This window comes from Anser brachyrhynchus (genome assembly GCF_964034855.1).
Source record: "Anser brachyrhynchus genome assembly, chromosome: 5".
NCBI classification, from domain to species: Eukaryota; Metazoa; Chordata; class Aves; order Anseriformes; family Anatidae; genus Anser; species Anser brachyrhynchus.
This window is the reverse complement of record NC_137699.1, coordinates 42675280-42695320: the sequence shown is the minus strand read 5'-3', so window position 1 is coordinate 42695320 and position 20041 is coordinate 42675280. Positions and strand designations below refer to the sequence as shown.

At 44.9% G+C, this 20041-nt stretch overlaps 1 protein-coding gene across 7 annotated transcripts in view; it reads right to left on the bottom strand.

Annotated features, from left to right (window-relative positions):
- ESRRB (estrogen related receptor beta) overlaps window positions 1-20041 on the bottom strand; it is a 157042-nt gene that overhangs the window by 103475 nt on the left and 33526 nt on the right. Inside the window, exon 3 of one of the 7 annotated variants that reach the window (XM_080595630.1) lies at window positions 1762-1867. The exons of the other annotated variants lie outside the window; for them this stretch is intronic. The gene's annotated coding sequence lies outside the window, so the exon portion shown is untranslated. The remainder of the gene's footprint in view (window positions 1-1761; window positions 1868-20041) is intronic. 7 annotated transcript variants of the gene reach the window in all.

Here is a 20041-nt window from a genome sequence, read left to right as displayed (position 1 = left end):
ACTGCGTAGCAAAATGAAAGAACAACAGTCCAATTACTGAGTCCTTGCTGATCCCAAGCACATCCTCCAGATCTTGTTCTGCTCAGAGCATGGAGAGTCTGTGGGCACCGAGGGAAAGACAGCTCTGGCTCAGGCCCAGTTTTCCATGCTGGGCAGTGAAGCAACATTTTGGAAGCATCAGACTACCTTCCAGTGGATACAAACACCGCCTAGACTGCAGCATGAACTTCAGAGGAAAGTTCTGGAGAGCTGCAGGCAGCTGAGCTCAGATCGCCAGCTCAGGATATCGGTCAATGCACTCCACTGCGGGCCTCCCAGGGCCCACAGGGCTGGTGGAGCCAGGGAGCACAGATCCACCACAGCAGCCAGGCCCAGCCACTCGCCTCAGTGGGGACTCCGTTCCCATGAGATAACACCATTCCCAGGGATAACACAAATCAGCGAGGAGGCAACTGCAGTTAAGAACAGAGGTATGATCCAGCAGGGCACAGCTGGAGAAATGGTGTCAAAACACACCTCGTGGGGAAGGAGACTCCTCATGGGGGGTGATGTGAGTTCTGGGGCCAGGCAGAAGAGAAGATTTCACATCAAGTGGAGAGCTGGCCCATGAAAGAGCAAGGAAGAAGTCTGTGAGAGCAGCAGCCACAGAGAAGACTGCTCTCAAGCCACCAGTGCCGAGGACACATGGAAAGACAGAAGAAGGTTTCTTTTGGACAAAACAGCAATGGCAGGGGGGCTGCTGAACCCAAACAGAAGGAGGAGGAAATGATTTTGCTTCCTACTGTGCTGTGTCAGAAAACCCACAGGACTGCCCAAGGCTGGGAAGGCACAGGACAGCTCAGCTGAGGACCCCGGCAGCTTGGAGGAGACAGTTCTCTCATTTTTCTCTAACCAAACTTACACTTTTCATTCCTTACATCTCTGGCCCTTACCGCTTCACACCTTTCAGATCTACCTCCTGCCTCCTAGGAAAGGGGCAAAGGGAACTTTTCTCACTTTGGCAACAGGTAAACAGCATGGCAGGATGGGGAGGGGGAACAATTTCCACTTGATCCTTAGTAAAGGCTTTCTCCTTGGCTGAGTGCACACTCTGGGGACTGCTGTCCTTTCCCTGCTTCCCCCTACAACCATCTCTGCCACCACCCCCCTTCCCCCCCTTGTTATCTGTCAGTAAACAGTAATTAAAGATGTGGCCTGCTTGATAAAGCTCCCGCCCGCCCTCACACGGTGCTGCCCTCTTGGACGTGTCTAATTAAAATCCTGATGAGAAGATGAAGAAATCCCAGCAGCTGGGAATCTGCTGACTCTCCCTGCGCTCAGCCTCTTCATTACTGACGACGAGGCAGAGAGATATAAAGGACCCGGGGAAACGCTCCGGCAGACCAATCAATACAGCCTTTTGTGGGACGTGACGGACTGCTCCGGCCTGCCTTTTGAACTGTGCGGATGATGAGGATGCTGGAGCGTGGCTCACTGCGCAGGGCTGCTGGGGCAAGACTTCCCCACTCATCCTGCTGCGGTGCTGCTCCTGGGAATGGCACCCAGAGCCCCTGCAGCTTGGCAGCCCCTCACACCACACAGAACTAACACAGCTATAGCAGCTGGGGGATTTACGTGTCCCCCAGCAACCCAAGCTCCAGAAATCATTGCTTGTAGTACCAGAACACTGCCAAAGCTCTACCCACACCATCACTTCTGCGCAAAGACAGTGTGCACGTGTGTACGTACGCTGCAAAACGCTAAAAACCAGCACAGACCTACCCTGAATGAAGCCAGCACCAAGTGCGCACCATTATGTCCACACAGACACTCATGGGAACAGCACGTTTTCACTCCACTGCCAGGATTTTGTGCTAAGGTGAAGTTCCTGGTATGCACAAAATAAAACAGCAAAGGTTTACACGAAGTGCACAGCAATATCATCATCGTGAATCACCGTAACCCTATTTAGACAAACTTCACTTCATGTAAATACACCAGCTAAATGGTTTTATTCTTGTGTGTTTTTTTTTTTTCTAATATGAGACTAGTTTTACATGGAAATAGGCACATTTTCACTGGCACACATGTTTATCCAAAATAAAAGCAACGAATTTGCTTAGTTTCAAAATGAATGAAATGGTAAAGGAATGGAAGTAGACTTATATTTTCTAAAGTTTAGAAGTGTATTTCAGGCACCTGCTTCCGCATCCCTTTTGAGCATGCCCACAGCAGGTACACTCATCCTGGGGACTAGGATCATGTGCAAGAACGGGGTGCGCATATGGTTGCAAATACAAGTGCATTGTGCATGTAGGAAAAGCATGTTCCACATGTGGAATCATAAAAAAAAAAAGTGTGCTTTTGAGTTCACACCTCCTGCTCCGCAAACCACTACTGCTCATGCAATCAGCATCAGTCCAGCAACAGCTGGTGCTCTCAGGGTCCCAGCTAGGTCCTTGGAACCTATCCCCCCCCCAAAAAAAAAACAAAACAAAAACCAAAAAACTCCAAAACAAACCAAAAAAACTCAGTTGTTTTCTTTCCCAGCCCCTCAAATTTCATTACCTTTCTAAACCACATGGATTAAAAAAATTACAAAAAAGTTGAAAAATAAATTTCCTTAAAAACTCAGAAAGTAAGTAATGCCTATGTTTATTATTTTCCAAATTGCCACGATCCTGCCCCACTGTTGTCAGTAAGCCCCCAGGTCTAAAGAGAAACCATATAACAAATCATTCCTGGACTGGTTTAATACTGAGTTAAACTTGTGCAAAAAAAATAAATAAATCCCAAAGCATTTCAAAACAAAACAGTCCATCGCACAACGTTATCCGTAACAGCAAGAAGAGGTCAACCAAATGCAGAAGCAACTTGACCAAAGGTAAAAGCTCAGGAGTGCTACTAAGAAGGCACTTTGGAGATTGCTCTGGAAAAGATGAGTAAAGAAGGGCAGCAGAGGGGAATCCTGGTAGGAATGGTGGCAGCAGCACTGTTGCAGGGAAGCTCACAGCCTCTCCTGGCCCTGCAGCCTCCGTTGGCATGAGATGGTGTCGTGCAGAACAAGACAGCAGCACTGAGTGCACAGAGCTCTCCGTGCAATCCCCGCCTGTCCCAGTACCTGTACTTGATGGAATGACACATTGCTGCAGCAGCTAATAAATAGAAGTAATTTGATTAGCTTTCCCTAACTAGCGATAAGATCCTGACAAACCCTTTTTAATGCGTTTCTGGAGCAGGATGAAATTGTTTCATTTGGCGAGCAGGGCCCCACGGGAGTTGCCTCCAAGCTCCTTTAGTGAGAGGTAAAAATATGCCAATCATTAATGAGGGGAGAATTACGGAGACTTTAATGCAATCAGAAAAGAGGAGCCCTGAGGCAGCTGGGGAATAAAACCTGCCCTTAAATCAGAGGCAGGCAGCTGGAGCATGGAAATAAAGGCATACACAAGCATGTACATGCACACACACATACCTACCGCACACAGAGATCGTGTACAGCTGCTGAAAATACACTGGGAGATTTGCCTGGGCAACAAATACCCATCTCAGCAAATGGTATCCATCTTCACCAAAAAACAGTCGTAAAAAAAAAATCACAACAAGCTACATCCACCTGTCACACACACGCAGTGCAGGAGGGGACCACTGTTTGTGCAATCCCCACACTCTCACACACACAGAACTGCAGTTTTCAACATTTCAAACCAAAGCCTTTTGTGGAGGAGGCATGTTGGCTGCTTGGGCATCAAGCAGCAGCAGCGAGGCGGCTTTGCCAAGTGGAAGGGTGCCTCTCTCAGGGCCAGACTTGCTGCATGCACACAACATGTCCAAACCCCTTGATCTGTCCTCCAACCAGGGCGCTTATGCCAGAGGCAGCATCTACTGTGGATGTTGAAAGGCAGCTCCTCCCGTCCTCTCCCCACTCCCTCCTCACCCACTTCAGTGAATTCCCTTCCTCAGGTGAAACAGCTCTTACATGAATCCTATAACTTTTATTCTGAAGCAAACCAGAAGTCTTCAAGCTGCTGGCATTTCCCCTGGCACTGCGGCAGGCAGGAGCTGGGGCAGACACGAGTGGCCTGGCTGGCTCTGATTTTGCAGGTGTCTATGTTCTTTCAGAAATTCCTTTTCTGACAGACAGCATCCCATCCTTCTGCAGCAATGCTCTAACTCCACCCAACGGAATACAAATGGCTGTGTCAGCACAGACCATCCCAGAGAACACTAGCTCCCAGTTTAATGAGGAAAAAAAAAAGCCAGGACGGCTTTTTCTATTCTCTCTTCCAGATCCTCCACCTTGTTTACTTGAAAATAATGAGCAAGAGCACTGGGATATCAAACACTAACCACCTTTCCTCTCCCAGATACATGAATGCCACATGGTCCAAACGTGCAGTCCTTTTTCCCTAGTTTGAGTTAACACTAAAAAATAGGGGAGCAACTGAATGATTGGTGAGAACAACAGGAAAGTCAATACTTAATTCTGGCCTTAAAACACACACAAGGAGCTGCAAGACAAGTATTTCTTCCTCGCAAAACCCCTGTATTATAGTGAGAGTACCTGTAGCACCCCTGCCCTCTGCTAGATGGAATGACTGTCCTGCCTAACGTGCACTGTAAGGCTTGTATTGAGAAAACTAAGCCGGTTCTTCTGACAGAGACGTTATCAGACACCTCTGCCACAAAAAGGCTGTGCTTCTATACCATATTCTCACATACACCAGATAACTGTGGGATGAGAACGCTGGTGTGACTATTAGCCGTTTAATCCTACAAAGGAATTACAGTCACCAAGACAGAGTAAAAGATGAAGGAAAAGTAAACAGGCGTAAACAGGGGCCTGTCCTGAGACACAGAGCTTGAAGCTCAGCATGTAAGTTAAGGTAGGCAGCTGGCAAATGCATATCAAGGACAGAGCTGCACGTCCCACTGCTAAATGAGCACAGAATATCCAGTCGTAGGTGAGGGGGCTTCATGTCCCTCAAAAACAGCTCCTGACTGCTTGAACCATGCAATGATGGGCACCTAGAGCAGTACAGAAGAGCTCTCTGCGGCTAAAAGTTCAGAATGAAAAACATCTCAGAAGGTCAGAAGACCTCAAAGGTTCTCCCAAATTCTCTCATGCTCCTTCCCAAGACTGAAAGGATCAAAGCTGCTGTTGGGCACATCACTCAGCCAGACTGCATTCCCCTGAAAGACAGAGAAATCACCTCCTAGAAACAGAAACAAGTGAGATGACCCTTGCACAGAAACCATCAAGACTGTAAAAACTGGCTAACAGAGAATTCAGCATTGTGTTAGCACAAGGCTTTCTAACATTTAGAAATCATATTGCTGCCCTTTTGGGATTGGGGCCAGTCTTGATCTGAAGCTCCAATTGAATTCAGTGATTTCTTCTGGTCAAGAGGTTTAGGCCATTCAAGATAATAACTAGGCTCCCTCCATGGATGCATTCCTAGGCGATCCAGGTTTTACTACAGCCACAGTCCAGCCCAGCCCAGCCCAGCCCACAGCAGAGCAGCTGTACTCGACAGCCTCCTCCGAGCAGCAGGCAGAGGTCTGAGATAGTGTCACACAGTGTGGCTCCACATACAGGACTGCCTCACTGCAAACAACTTCTCATCCTGGTTTGTTATGATTAAAAATGCACGTCACCCAGCAAGGCCTTGGAGTGGAACCCAGCTGGAAATTGGATCATTAATATTCCTTCTCATGCCCATTGCCACAAATTTCTTACCTCCCCAGAAGCAATTGCTAATGATGCAACAATTTAGGGTCTTGGACTAAAAGTGAAGTCAAGACTAAACTGTCCATCGTTACTCCAGTTCATCCATCTTTGCCCATATCCTGACATCCCATCAATCTTATGCCAGCGTGCTGCATGTCAGATGTCTTTCAGCCCTTTCAAGTGCCTGTTCCCAATTTATTTACCAAAAGGTCTTTAGCTTCCTAAAGCATCAGGAAGGAGATTCCAGATGATCCTCATTCCTGAGCAGCTGGAAACACAAGGAAAGAAAATAGTTTGTTCAAAAGTCTCTTCCACTGTGTGTCTGGCTCTAACCCTTGGCCAGCACACTTTCCACACCATTAAGGTGCTGTTCAGGGGCTGGAGCAAAAAACGCAAAGCAAGTGTAGGACATACCACACAACTGAGAATCCCACAGATGTACAAATGGGGATATACCATTTTTAGCAGACAGGGTTATGTATATGAGTTCACCTCAACCCCATGTGCTGTTACTGCTGTTAACTCACTACATGTACCTCTCACAGCTTGTCCAACTCCCTCATCACTGCTACAACAACCCTTAGGTTCCAGATCCAGAAGCAGGACACAGAACAAGTGATTGAAATCCCCTGATAGCCATTGTGCTCACTCACAGGCCCATCTGAGCCTTTCCCTGTATAGTGTTTACATTGGACAGCAAGAAGCACAACACAACCAAGACTACACCACTGATCATGAAAATAACAATAATGATATCAAGACATTTTCTCCTGGGACTCTAGCATCACCACTGTGGACTGCTCACGCACATTGGTACAGGGCAGAGGAAGTTTATTCTTACTTGTCAGCTGAGCTGACATTCATTTGGCTGCAGGCAGCACAGCCTTGAAGAGGATGAATGCCTGGCTGAGAGGTGGAGAAGCCCGTCAGACAGCAACTAGCACAAGGGACATGGGAAAACAGCACTGGTCACAGGAATCAGGTCACAGGAATCAACTATAAGTTCTGCTGCAAACATCTATTAAGCCTCCAGTGTCTCAGACAACTACCCCAGAAGCATCTGTCTCCCTGTAAGCATTTTGCGTCTTAGGTGGCTAAAAACTCTTTGGGAAATTTTTGAAATTTGCATCATGCTGAGGACTTGCTCCATGTGCCTCTTCATAACACCACTGCACCACAAATAGCTCCAGAATGGGGTGTTTACTAATACAGTGCTGTAGTTTAATGGGAAACTGCTTTTGCCACCTTTGGATTTGTACGTTTGACACCTGCACTTTGATGTTACTGGTTCTTTTGTTTACTTCATGCCAGAAATAATAATTTTCAGTGAAAAAAACAAAACTTTGGCAGTAAAATGCATAGGTACGTTACCAGCCATCTCACTGCAGGAACGTGAATGGTGACAGTACCAGAGTGACGAGCTCAGTGAACGTACACAGCAGTAACAGCTCTAAGTGATCTGGAAAAGGAGCTGTCCTATCAGTCCAATTAGTGTAGCCAACACCAATATGAGATGTGGACAAAGGAAGAAAAAAAGAAGAACCAGTGGGTCCAGAAATATATGACTTGTCCTACCTACTTCAAACACATACCTATTTCAAAAAAACCAACCAACCTAAACAGCTTACTGGGCCACACCACGGACATTTCCATATTACTTTCAAGTAATCAGTAATCACCACCTCTGCCTATTCCCTTTAGCAGCTCCTAGCAGCTGCCTGCATCTCAGCCTAGTGGTCTGTTCACAAGGGCAGAGCCTTGGTTGCTACTGGAAGCCAGCAGCGCCCCAGTGAAGTCAAAGCTACAGCCCACACGAAGGTGGGTAAGTGATTAAAGGTATTTTAAGGAGACAATAGATAGGAAGAAAGCTCTGCCGCAGATTTGTCAGCTCCTATTTGTGTGGAATAAACACAGCACAGCAGACTCCACACAAGGACTGGTGACTTCTCGTGCATCACTGAATGCCACAGACTGCTGGGTGTGGGCAGCTGAGTCATTCAACCTTATCTCAAGGCTGCAGCCTCAACTTTTCCTACTCAGACTGAAAGACAACCCCTGGGTCCTCCTCACCCACCAAGCCTCAGCCTCCCCGACATTCCTGGGACCAGGTTATGTGCTACATGCCTTTGCAGGATGCCCCCTCTGTGAACACAAGGGCAGAGCAGAAGGGTGCACTCAGTAGTCCTGCTGAGGGAGCACTGTCTGCCATGCCACAGATTAACACCCTCCTCAAATTATTAAGGGGGGACAGAGGGGAAAAAAAATCTCAAATAGTTTCTCCTTTCCTGCCAATTGTCCCCATCTTCTACCTCAATCCTGGCTGGATTCCCCCTTCCCCCTGTCCTCAGCTAGCACCGCCAGGCTCAGTCCTCCTCACCCTAGCCCCCCCTCCCCAAGGACAAGCAAAGTTATTACAATAATGAATTAGCCAGGCTGCTTACTGCTGCCAGTGGCGAAGGCAATTATCCCACTCCACGTCCCCAGCCACCGCTCAGCTCCCTCATAAAGAGAGGCTTTTGGGGCCGCTTTGTGCTTTGATTGGAAATGAAGAGATTGCTAATTAGGGAACCCCTGCTGGGATCGGGCTGGCAGGAACAATGGTGAAACGGACGGAGCACACGTCCATTTAGAGAGGGGTGGGGGGAGAAGAGAGAAATGTGAGCTCCTCTGTAATGTAGTGCATCCTCTGCTCATGCCATAAACAACAGGGCAGACAATTTTATAGAGCTTTTCACCTTTTAAAGCATGCTAATTTGTTTATAGGAAGCGATAATTTGGTGTGTGTTTGCATAGGTCAATGCCTGTAGTTTCTGTGTACAGTATGGATTGATGCATGCATACATACACACAGTCATTTCCAGAGAGGCATTTCCTTAAAGAGTGTGTCTACACAGCTGACTGTGTATTTCTTGTCATTTGCTGAGCGGCATGCATCAATCCTGCATTAACAGGGGAAGATGCGTAGACAAGTCTATTGACGAGTATTAACACAGAATTTAATGCCTGAATTCACAAATCACCAAAGTTGAAAATGACTTACCAAATTAGTCAGTTCACCTGAGGCTTGCCCAGCACCTGCTTCCATTGCTTTGCCCAAGTGCTTTAAATGACAAATAGACCTCCAGAAGGAGAAAATTTCACCATTAAGACAACATTTTCTTAAAACTCCTCTCAATTCAATTGCACTAACTATCCATGGGGGTCACAGAAGCTAAATTCACCTTTCTAAGCTTATGAATTGCCCACAAACAAGTTACAGAAAGCCTCCTTTGCAGCACACAAGCATATCTGCACAGCTTCGTAACACTGCACCAACAGCCCTCATATATGTAACATGCTCATGTTTTGTGCTCTAGTCACTTTTAACCACTGTCAAACAAAAAAAAAAAATCTCCCCCAACAGATCAACATGCAAATCATACCACTTATAAAATACAGCCTGTCAACAAGAGCAAATGCCTCACCTTTTGTGCAAAGCTGATAGAAGCAGCTGGAGCCTATCCTGCATTGCTCAGTTAACTAAGTAAATCCATCAGGGAAGGACACAAGTACCATGTAAAACTGGAAGTATAGTTTTCATCCCACATATTTGCCTTGCCATACAGGAAATTTGCATATTGTTGATTAGCATTAGGTGACTTATGCAAGGTAAAGCAAATTTCACATTTTAAGCTTGAACTTACATTTCAGAACTCCCTTGTAGATACTGAAGCATTTGAACTAATCAAGTGTGCTTTTCCCTGAAAACATCCTCAGTAAAGCACAAGTCTTAACAGAAAGTGAGCACTAAAGGGTGGAAACATGGTTGAACTGAAAATGACTTTCAAATTCATAGACTATTTCTCCCTGCTGTTTGCTCACCTCTAGTGTTTATATCCTTCAAACAGTTGTAGCTAGTTTTCATGTTCCCTTCTTAGTCATCACTTAGCCAAGCTCCACATATTTAGTTCTTTTGATCTTCCCTCATAAAAACAATCCCTCCAGCTCTGTCATCATTTTTGTTGTTCTTCTCTTACTACCTTCCAAGTTTTCTCTGCATTTTTTTTGCTTCTAGTGCCCAGAGCTGAAAGTCTCACCAGAGCGGTACAAAGCAGAAACACCACATCATTGCTTCATGATGTCCTGCCTCCATACAATACTGTCAAGTCTCATGGAAAGGCCAACATTTGCGACCTGCCCACTTTTTTTGCCTTGGTCTGAGGTGCTGTAACATCAACTCAGATTGGACTTGCTAGTCACCACCATTCCCCCTCACTCTTTCACTCAGTTCTCCACTGTGTTCTACTTACCTGAGGAGTATTTCCCTTCAAGTAGGTACAGCCTGAAAGGAAAATCCTGTGTCAGAACCATGCTTAGGGTTGCATTAGTTTGCTGACAACCCTGTATTTACCCACAGCACGTACAAAACCTGACCACTTAAAAGCAAGGAAACATCCATCTAAGGACATCAAGGGCCAAGTTGTAATGTGGTATACACTAGCAGAGCTTGTTAGGTTTCACCACAGCTGTGCTGGTTTACACCAGCTGAGAAGCTATTTCCATAAGTCTTAGACTGGCCATATCACAAACAATCACATTATTCAGAGAAAGTACAAAGAAAAGCATATTTCACCCCAGCAGCTGCAATTCTCATGCACGAAGCCCCATTAACTTGATTTCATAATCCAAGTATTTTCTTTTTAGGGATATGGCTATAGTGAGTGTATTAACAATTCAACATATCTACCAACTGGTACCGGAATTCTTTGTTAAAGCATTTAAAATTGCTCTCTTGACAGCAAGACTCCAATTTGGAAAAAAGAGATTCATTCACAGGGTCTGATTTTGACTAGCCTAATATCCTAGTGAAGGTGGATGAAAGGAGGTGGCCTTCTCATCGCATTATAGTAGGCAGGTCGGGGTAGTCAATGGAAGAAATAATCAAATATTGTAAAATCCTGCAAGACGGAAGCAAACCCATTCCCTCACGCACCTAACAATGGGCTACTAGTTCTGATCTTACATGAACTTATTCTCTTTCAGAGCACAACTTGCTTGAAATAATTCAGTTCTTAACGACCGTTCCTGTGCAAAAGGAGCAAGTATGAACATAGCAGTACCCAACCCAGGATTTCTTCCCCATATTCTTCCTGGAGCAACACAACTACATTCTGCCACATGCAGTATGGGCAAAGGCCAAAGTCTCTTAGGGCATACTGAGTTTCTTTCTCTGGGAGATTTTAATATAACATTTTCATTTGAAAATTACCAAGCAAAGAACCGCATCTCTTCCCCCCCGCAGAAGTGTAGATATCCCTTTAATTTCATAAAGATAACACCTGTTACATTCAAAGAGCATAAAACTTTGTTGTCCTTGCCTGTTTTTCTCCTTTAGGAGTTTGGCTCTTACAAATCAGATTGTAGGAAAAAAAAAAAGTCTCTCTACATAGGCTGCATCTATGCTTTAATCCACATCTGGTGCTGAAAGAGGAGATCCCACTGTCCTTCCCACCCCACTTATTCATTCCCACATTTGTCCTGTGTCCCTTAAAATCATGGAATATCCTGAGTTAGAAGGGACACACGAGAAACATGGAGTCCAATGCCTGACTCCACAGAGGCCAACCTAAGAGTTAAATCATATATCTAAAAATGTTGTCTAAACACACTTTTTGAACACTGACAGGCATGGGGCTGTGACGACTTCCATGGGAAGCTTGTTCCAGTGCCTGCCACCCTCTCAGTGAAGAATTTTTTCCTAATATCCAATCTGAGCTTCCCTGTATGCAGTATTGCATTAAGCAAAGTAGTGCCAGCAGGTCAAGGTAGGTGATCCTTCCCATCTACACAGCACTGGTAAGGCCACATCTGGAGTGCTACATCCAGTTCTGGACCACCCAGTACACAAAAGACACGGATGTACTGGAGATAGTCCAATGCAGGACTGCCAGGATGCTGAAGGGACTGGAGCACTTCTGCTGTGCGGAGAGGCCGAGAGAGTTAGGACTGTTCATCCTGGAGAAGGGGAGGCTCAGGGGGATCCCATCAATGTATATAAATAGCTGAAGGGAGGGTGCACAGACAACAGAGTCAGGATCTTTCTAGTGGCACCCAGTGCCAGGACAAGAAGCAATGGGCACAGACTGGAACACAGGAAGCTCCCTCTCAACATCAGGAAGCACTTCTGTGCTGTGCAGGTGATGGAGCACTGGCACAGGTTGCCCAGGTAAGCTGTAGAGTCTCCCCTTTGTGGAGATCTTCAAAAGCCACCTGGACATGGTCCTAGGAAACCTGCTCTGGGTGTCCTGGCTCGAGGAGGGGATTGGACCAGATGACCTCCAGAGGTCCCTGCCAACCCTAACCTTTCTGTGATGCTCTGATCTTATCACTGGTCACCAGAGAGAAGAATCGGCTTCAGATCCCCCTTGCGAGGAGGTTGTACACAGCAATGAGGTCACCCCTTAGTCTCCTCCAAGCTGAAGAAACCAAGAAACTCTCCTCATAAGTCACACCCTCTAGTCCTTTCACCATCTTCACTGACCCTCCTTCAGGCACATTCTAATATATTTTTTTATGTCCTTATATTATGGAACCCCAAACTACACCACAGTACTCAAGGTGAGCCTACACCAATGCCAGGTATAGTAGGACAATAATTTGTTTCCACCAGTTGACACACATGAATTTACAGCTCAGACTGAGGAGGTGATCTGAGTTAAAAATGCGAAAAGGGTAGTTTAATTCAAACTGACCACAAGACAGATTACTATAAGCCCAGGTGTACATGACATATGGTCTCCATGTTGCTAATACACTTTCACAGCTGCTGTAATGTCAGATACTTTACTTATGTTTGGGGTATTTTTCTTTTAAAATTTCCATTTTTGTGCAGGTAAATGATGACGTGGTTGAGACAGAAGGAGACTGAAAGACATAATTACTGAATTAAAAAGCATGATGCTGTCAGCCCAGTACTTGCTGGAAACAAAGACTATCCAGTGAGAGATCTGAGAAGCATAATAAATTTAATTCCAAGAACAGTCTAAGGAGTGACCTGATCTAATTGTAAGTGGGGGGAAAATTTAATAGTAGAGTTCTTTAATCTAGCTTTAAAAGGATGTAAGACAAGACTATTCCTAGTATCCAGAACTAGACAAATTCCACTTTGCAATAAAGAGCATGTTTTCATTTTTAAATGGCAGGAACTGGCCACTGGGATAACATGCCATGAGGCATTCTGGATAATCTATCACAATGTCTTTAAATCAAGGCTGTGTGTCTCTCTAGAAGATGTTGATGTTGAGAAGGTAACAGATCACTACAGGAGTTACAGCACCAAAGCAGTGTGTGTCTACCCTAAACTCTGTTTAGATTCCTTTTGATTCTTTAAGAGTTGTAGAAAGCAAGACAAATGTATACAAATACAGCGCCTGCTTTGTTCTGTTGAAACCGTTCACTAAGAAGCGTTTGTGTTGTACTATCCAGAACTTTTTGGTTCCCTAGAACCTTCAACAAAGAAGAATCACAAATGGTTTTTATAAAGCAATTTCTTATACATTATAATAAACAAGTGGCCATTTAAATCTGTTCATGTCTTGATTTTTATTTTATTTAAGACCTGCTTTATTTTAAAATTTTATTCAAGCTTCATAGAGTAAGCTGCCTATAGGAAAAATATATTTTATAAATCTACCACATCAGGGTTACAAAATGAGGGAAGAGAGCTGCCCGTCAAACAGCCAACACCACTGCTACTCTGCCCAGGTTTGCCTTTACTGCTACAATATGCATTTTTAATATGGGAGCATTGGAAGCCTGAAGTCAAGCCATGGACTCTGCTGTGACACATGCTCATAAACAGGAGAGGAAAACTTTGCTCTTCGAACTTCATATACTCTGGCTAACCAGCCACCGATCTAGTTTTAACAGATAAAACAAATCTATCCTTTAATTTCAAGTGACTATAGCCATGTTCCATTAGAAGAGACTGTCATAGTATTGAGATAATATTTCTCTATTTTTCTCTATTAAGTTGCAATGTACTATTCTACTGCCTATTGAAGGCCTCTTAAAGCCACACACTGTTGTTCTCCAACTAGCCCTCTGGTTTGTCATACCAGGCTGCTCTCAAAAACTGCTCACCTCTCCTTTCTGCAACATCTCTCAAACCTTAGCTTCTAAAACAATGCTAGCAAGACTCGCTTTCCTACTAAAACTTACTGCCCCTTGGCTCTTAGTAAAATTTATAGTGCCTTTTCTCCAAATGGATCACAACCACCTTTACAGATTGTACTCTTCCATAATGGTTACCAAGGACTAATTACGTTCACCCCATCACTCACCTGGAAAGAGAGGATGTTACAAAAGAAAAACACTGAATCCCCTGAATATTTTTCTAGAGCTTTCTTACTCTGAAATTAGATTCTTAAATATGCTAAATATTCTAGCCGAATACAGTGAGGTGTCTTTTTTTTTAATCACTTGCAGAAACAACTGATAGTAGGGGAAAAAATCCTTCATGACATGGTTAATTTTTTAGGAACCCCCAGTCATACTTACTCGTTTGAAAAACTACGCTAGCATAGCCTGGGGGAAGAGGAGACAGCAGCTGTAGGGGTAATATGTGTTCTCAGTTTCAAGTACCTGACTGAAGAAGCAGTCCCTGAATCCTGGCAGATGCAGACTTCCATTGCAGAGCTTTATTGATGCACCCACCATGGCTGCAGAGAGGCTGGCCCGGACCGCAGGTGTACGACTTGCCACATGGCAGCCTCTGGAAAAAGGCCTTCTCCAAGCTCGAGAGAGAATGTCCTCCTCCCCATAAAGAACTGCTACCTGCAGCCTTGCACCCTGGCTTAGAAGACAGGTTTAAGGTATGGAAGGGAATCACGGAACTCAAAGAGCAAAACCTTTTCAAGAGAAATATAATAAAAGTTACAGAGCAGTGCAAGAGACTGATGCAAAGTGCTACTGGGGGCAAAAAAAAAAACATTTAGTTTTGTTGAGGAAAGGAGGATTTAGAGATAGGATTCAAGTCCAAGGAGTATTGAAGAGTGGAAACAGCAAGAAAGGAAACAAGAGGAAACTAGAGAGAAAAAAAAGAGAAGAAATTAAGACAGAATTTAAACCAAGTAACCAGTAAACATTCTGTGGTAGCAGAAGGACTCAAGCTGTAGGACTGTCATCCCAGCATGGCATGGAAGAAAGTTGTGCAAGCAAAGCAAATCAGACAGAATAAAAAGGACTGAAAGCTAAGAAGCTTTTTCCACCTCTGACTGCTGTGATTCTACATCCCTGAACAGCTGGGAACCATAGAAGAGGTAGAGCTACTGTCACAAAATACCTGTAGAAAATACAGGACCAACACTTCCCCCAAATCAGTAGCACGTTACTGACAGAAACAGCTTTCCATACTCAGAAAAGATTACAGGCTTCTCCTTTAAGGGACATTTAAGAAGGGAGTATTTTTTTCTTCCCTAATGATAGGAGAAGGAAGTGAAGGAGGTCAGAGTTCTGCAGACCTCTTTGCACTCCCTGTGGTCTAGTTAAGGAGACTTAAAAGGATTCAGATTAACTGGGGTGGCTTTGTCGATTACACACAGAGAAGAAAATGACCCCGTGTGGTAAGTGTTTCCAGGACAGCTGCTCCGTTGGTGAAACACTGCTGCATTCCAGAAATAAACTCCTACAGTCAAATTAGCAGCTCGAGCCCTCTCTCTGCAGAAACGTGCCTTTACCGAAGTTGCAGCAGTTCCCAGATGAATGGGAAACCAGCAGCATAAATTCCTGCTTGGCTCAACTTTTAAATAGTAAATGGTGCAAACATATTTTTGTACAATATCAGTCTATAGTCACATAATTGCCCCACATTATTGATGGGCTCAAAAAAGAAAAAAAAAAGGAAAATTGGGAATACTTCTGGCTGGGTTGGAGAGCTACAGCTAGCATGGTTCCCCACCAGTCCAGGCCTGTCATGAGTTTTTCAGGTCTGAGCAGTTATCAGGACTTCAGCGTAAGAGATCTGGGTTTTGACTCCAATGTGGATCAGTACCTAGCGATGCAAAGTATAGTAGAAACATGTAAAAGAATATCAACATTTGAACCAAGACAGGAGGCACTGTTGCCCCCTGCCTGGCCTTCTCTTGCTCCCCAGAAAGTAATGCAGAGCTGCCCTCTCACTACAGAGGTGACTTCCAGGCTGTGAAAGAGAAATTTGCTCAGAAGCCCCAAGGCACTCAATCAAGTTTTACTGAAGACATACATTAAGCAGCAAAACTACTTGACACAGCTTCCAAGTTTACACAGGTTTACAGATGGCTACATTGGAGAAGACTCATGCAATCCTTGGGGGGAAGGAAAGAGCCAAAACACCAAACTACAATTTTCAACAGATAACGGCACTTTTTCAGTGCTCTGGGCTCACAAGGTAGGCGTTGGACAAACAGCAGGTTGCTCCATGTAACCACTGAGTGCACAAAAGTTTGCGATCCTTTCCCTTTTTCACACTGGACCCTCAATTTATAAGCAAAATATCTTTTGTTTGTCTGAATGCCTCCTCTGTCAGGTAACCAAGAGCTTTGGGAACATGTGGGAAGATGTTCCCAGATGTTCCACTGCATAAGGAACTGCAGGCCCACCACACCCCCTCACTCACAGATAGGAAAGATGAAGCTGGAAGCATTGCTGTAGTTGCATGGAACAAGCATCAGAATGCAAATAAACTGCTGGCTGTTATAGTATAGTTCCCACTTAACAAATCTTCTCAAGCAGGTGATACAGCAATGCAATGCTCTTCTGACTCAACACACCACCAGACAAAACCCCATTAGGTGACTAAACCTTCTGCAGCCCTATGCAGTGCGGAGCAGAGGATGTTACACAGCTCACAGCTTCAGCATAGTCTGGTATTACACATCCTCTAATCCATTTCCTCTTTTCCTTTGGGCCTTTCTCTGCCCTGCAAATTCCACTGCAAAAGGCACCCAGCCTGGGGGAAGGCACACGGTACTGGTCAGAAAGGGTAAAGTCAGGAAGCATCATTTGTGCTGAGCCTCGCCTCGCTCCCTGACTGCATTCTTGTCTTCACTGCTACTTTCATGGTGGCTTATCTACCCCAGGAACTTCCACAGCTTTGGGAACGTGGCCTGTAACTGTAGAAAACCATTTGAGCGTAAACAAAATATAAATGCTGTATGTTTGTAATGTGGTATCAACATAAATAATTCAGCTACCCGCACTGAGTGACAACACCAGTTCTACTCACAACAGAAGCCATGAGGACAGCCACGCCAGGTGAAGTTCAGAAGTCAGCTAGCTCCATCTTTCATCTCTGATAACAGCCACTAGCACGTGCTTAGGGAAACACTAACAAAGGAGAATGTTGTCCCTGCTCTTTACCTTACTGTGCTTTTATGGCTTAGACTGTTCCCTTTAGACCACAATTTGTATTTTCCACTGATAAGACCACATATTCCATTAATTCCTTGATATCTTCTGGAGTTCACCAATAACTTGCTACTGAATGACGCCAGGGCCAACAAATCCAACAGTTTAATTTTGTGTTATATGAAAAAATACTTCCTTTGGTTTCTTTGAAGTCTGTTTCCTAAGAAATATTTTTTGTTAAAAAAAGAAAATGACTACATTGTTAGAATAAAAAGAGGAAAACACACAGATGTGTACAAAGATATTGTGAATATGTAGCAGAGGCCTCTTCTAGCTAAGGAAGTGGAGGTGCTAATTTTGCAAAGCAAAGAATTAGTCAGGTTTTACACAGTGACATAAAGGGGCATACTTTTTTCTTTCTTTTCTGTATCTTTCAGTTAAGTGCACAGTAAGTAAAGCCACCTGCATTCAAAACAAACCACACTCGCAGCAATGCATTACCACAAATTCCTGTCTCAGTTACCCTCAACTTTCTTATTGCCACAGACTTCATGACTGACTCTGCTCCCGGTAGTCTCTTGTGTTGAATCAGATTGTAGGGTCTTCAGGACAGAAGTGGCCTCGTAAATAAATGCAGCAGCCCCAAGAGTGGGGATTGTGTCATGATATAAACAACAAGGGCAAAATGGAAGCAACAGTCAAAGCTGCCAGCACAACTCATAGCCATGGACTGAGAGCTAGTTAAACAAAAGTGGAACAGTCACAGCATGAGGTTTATTAAGTAATAGATAATAATTTTACATTACATAATACACAATGTTGCATACTATATTAAACTCAGTACAGTAAGCCTCAAATGTTCAACTACTGATCAAGTCCCAAAATAAACGTAATTATATTATCTTATCCCCCCAACCAACCAAAAGAAAAAAAAAAGTAGCTGGCTTTATGCTTTCTAGTTGCTCCCTGAAACCTTGCAGTCTAGACACTTCTTTCTTTTAAAAGGAAGCTGCAATTTTTCTCATCATTTCCTTTCACATGGTGGAGATGTAAAGTAAAACATCAAGCACAGCAGCAAAGTTGTTGGCAACATCAAAGAAGATGAACTGTAGAAATGATATATAGGGTAATTAAATGGCTCTAAGTTATTTGCGTATCTCTATATATAAGCTGGCCTGACTTAATAAAGAAACGTTTCACAATAGCTTTTTTGGCCCTCCTGGCTTTCTGCAAGATGCTGTAATCCACTCCAAATGGGCCCAAGCTTTCACGGCCTTCTGACCTGGCTTTGGGAAGCTGCAGAGACCTGTCCGAGCCTCCTTGTAACACAACAACACATCCAGAAATGGAAAGGGTACAAAGCACATGAGCACAAAGCAGGGAGAAAAGGAGATATGGAGCACGATGAGCAAGCTGCCCTTTTATTTCTGCAAGTGAGAGTCCAAATTTGTAGTCATCAGCAATGGTCTAGCTAAGGCTGTGAGCCAAGCCCAATTTGCAAGCTGACTGCAACTGGTGCCTGAGGGGAAACAGTGTGAGAGCTTCCCCAGCCCACTGTGCTGCAAGGAGGGTCCCACAGCCCAGAAACAGGCAGGAAAGCGTGTGTGTGTCCCCCCCCCCCCCCCCCAAAGTCACAGAAGCACCCAACAGACCTTTAGGGCTGCCGCTCCACATGCTGTGCCCTTTGGACATCTGATTCATGCACCTACAGGCATGGGCACAGCTGAGCAGACAGAAAGCTTTGCTCCTGCAGCAGCTCCTGTAGCAAGTCGGTGTTTCTCCATCAACCGCCCTGGTGCCAGAAAGAAATGCCTGACTTCTCAGGGTAGGTTTGAAGCTTCAGTGCAAAGCCCGTGGGGTGTTTCATCACCCCACCACCACCAGCCCATGCACGTGGCTAGAACCACGTTAGCCACTATAAGGCAGTAGCACTTGCTGAGCTGCCTCCCTGCACACACACATCTCCCTGGGAGCAGACAGACAAGTGGTAAACTTGACACATGTCTAGCACAGGTTTTTTCTGGGATGGGTTAGCAACGGAACAGCTCTGCCTTTGCACTATTCTAGGTAAACAGAGGATGTTGCTGGTACAAAGTGCCTGAAAGTGGCAGGAACAGCATTATCACTTCAGTGCTGTTTCCTGAAGGATCAATAAGCCAAGACAATCAATTCTTCTGGCTAGTCCTTATTCCCCAGGAGAAGCCCCGGCTCTCAGCCCCCATCGTTTAACCCTTCACAAACACACCAGAAGCACCAGTAATTGCATCCTCCTTAAACACACACTACATGAGCCCACGTGCCAGAAGAGACCACAGAGCTGGAAGTAACGTAGCCAGGTGAGCAGGGGGTTGCAGAGAGGAACGGCCCATTACCTCGGCTAAGCAATAACATCTCTATATATTGCCCTTCGAGCACGTCCTTGCATCCAATTTCTTTGTATGGGATAGATTGTCCCAAAGAAACCATAGCTTCAGCTCTCTATCCCCCACTACTTGTCTGTGCAGGGAGTATAGGGCGCTCCCAGGGCACCAGCTGGCACTCACCGAAGGGGGCTGCATAGGCAGTAGATGGCACGGACATTTATTGCAGCCCCAGGGCTAGAGCCTGCTACACACAAAACTGAAGTTTAATCCTATATAGCAGAAAAAGAGCAAGAGGGATGGGGAGAAAGCTCAGGATGATCGGAAAAAAAGTGATTATTTGCACTGTGAAAAAGGGAATAAGGGCTACAGGAAGCAAAACACTGGGCCGTACTAGGAGCCTGCAGTAACACAAAGCATTTTGCTGTGATCATGCAACTCCCCATAGGCCACGGAGAGTGGGCAAGCAGGAACCCCATTTAAGATGGGCAAAACAAATCATCACATCAGTGAAGGGACTCACCTTAGGCTGAACAGAGAGTCTGTGTCAGAGCTAGAATCAAAAAACAACAGCGAAACAAATTGCTTGGTATAAAGATTGGCCATG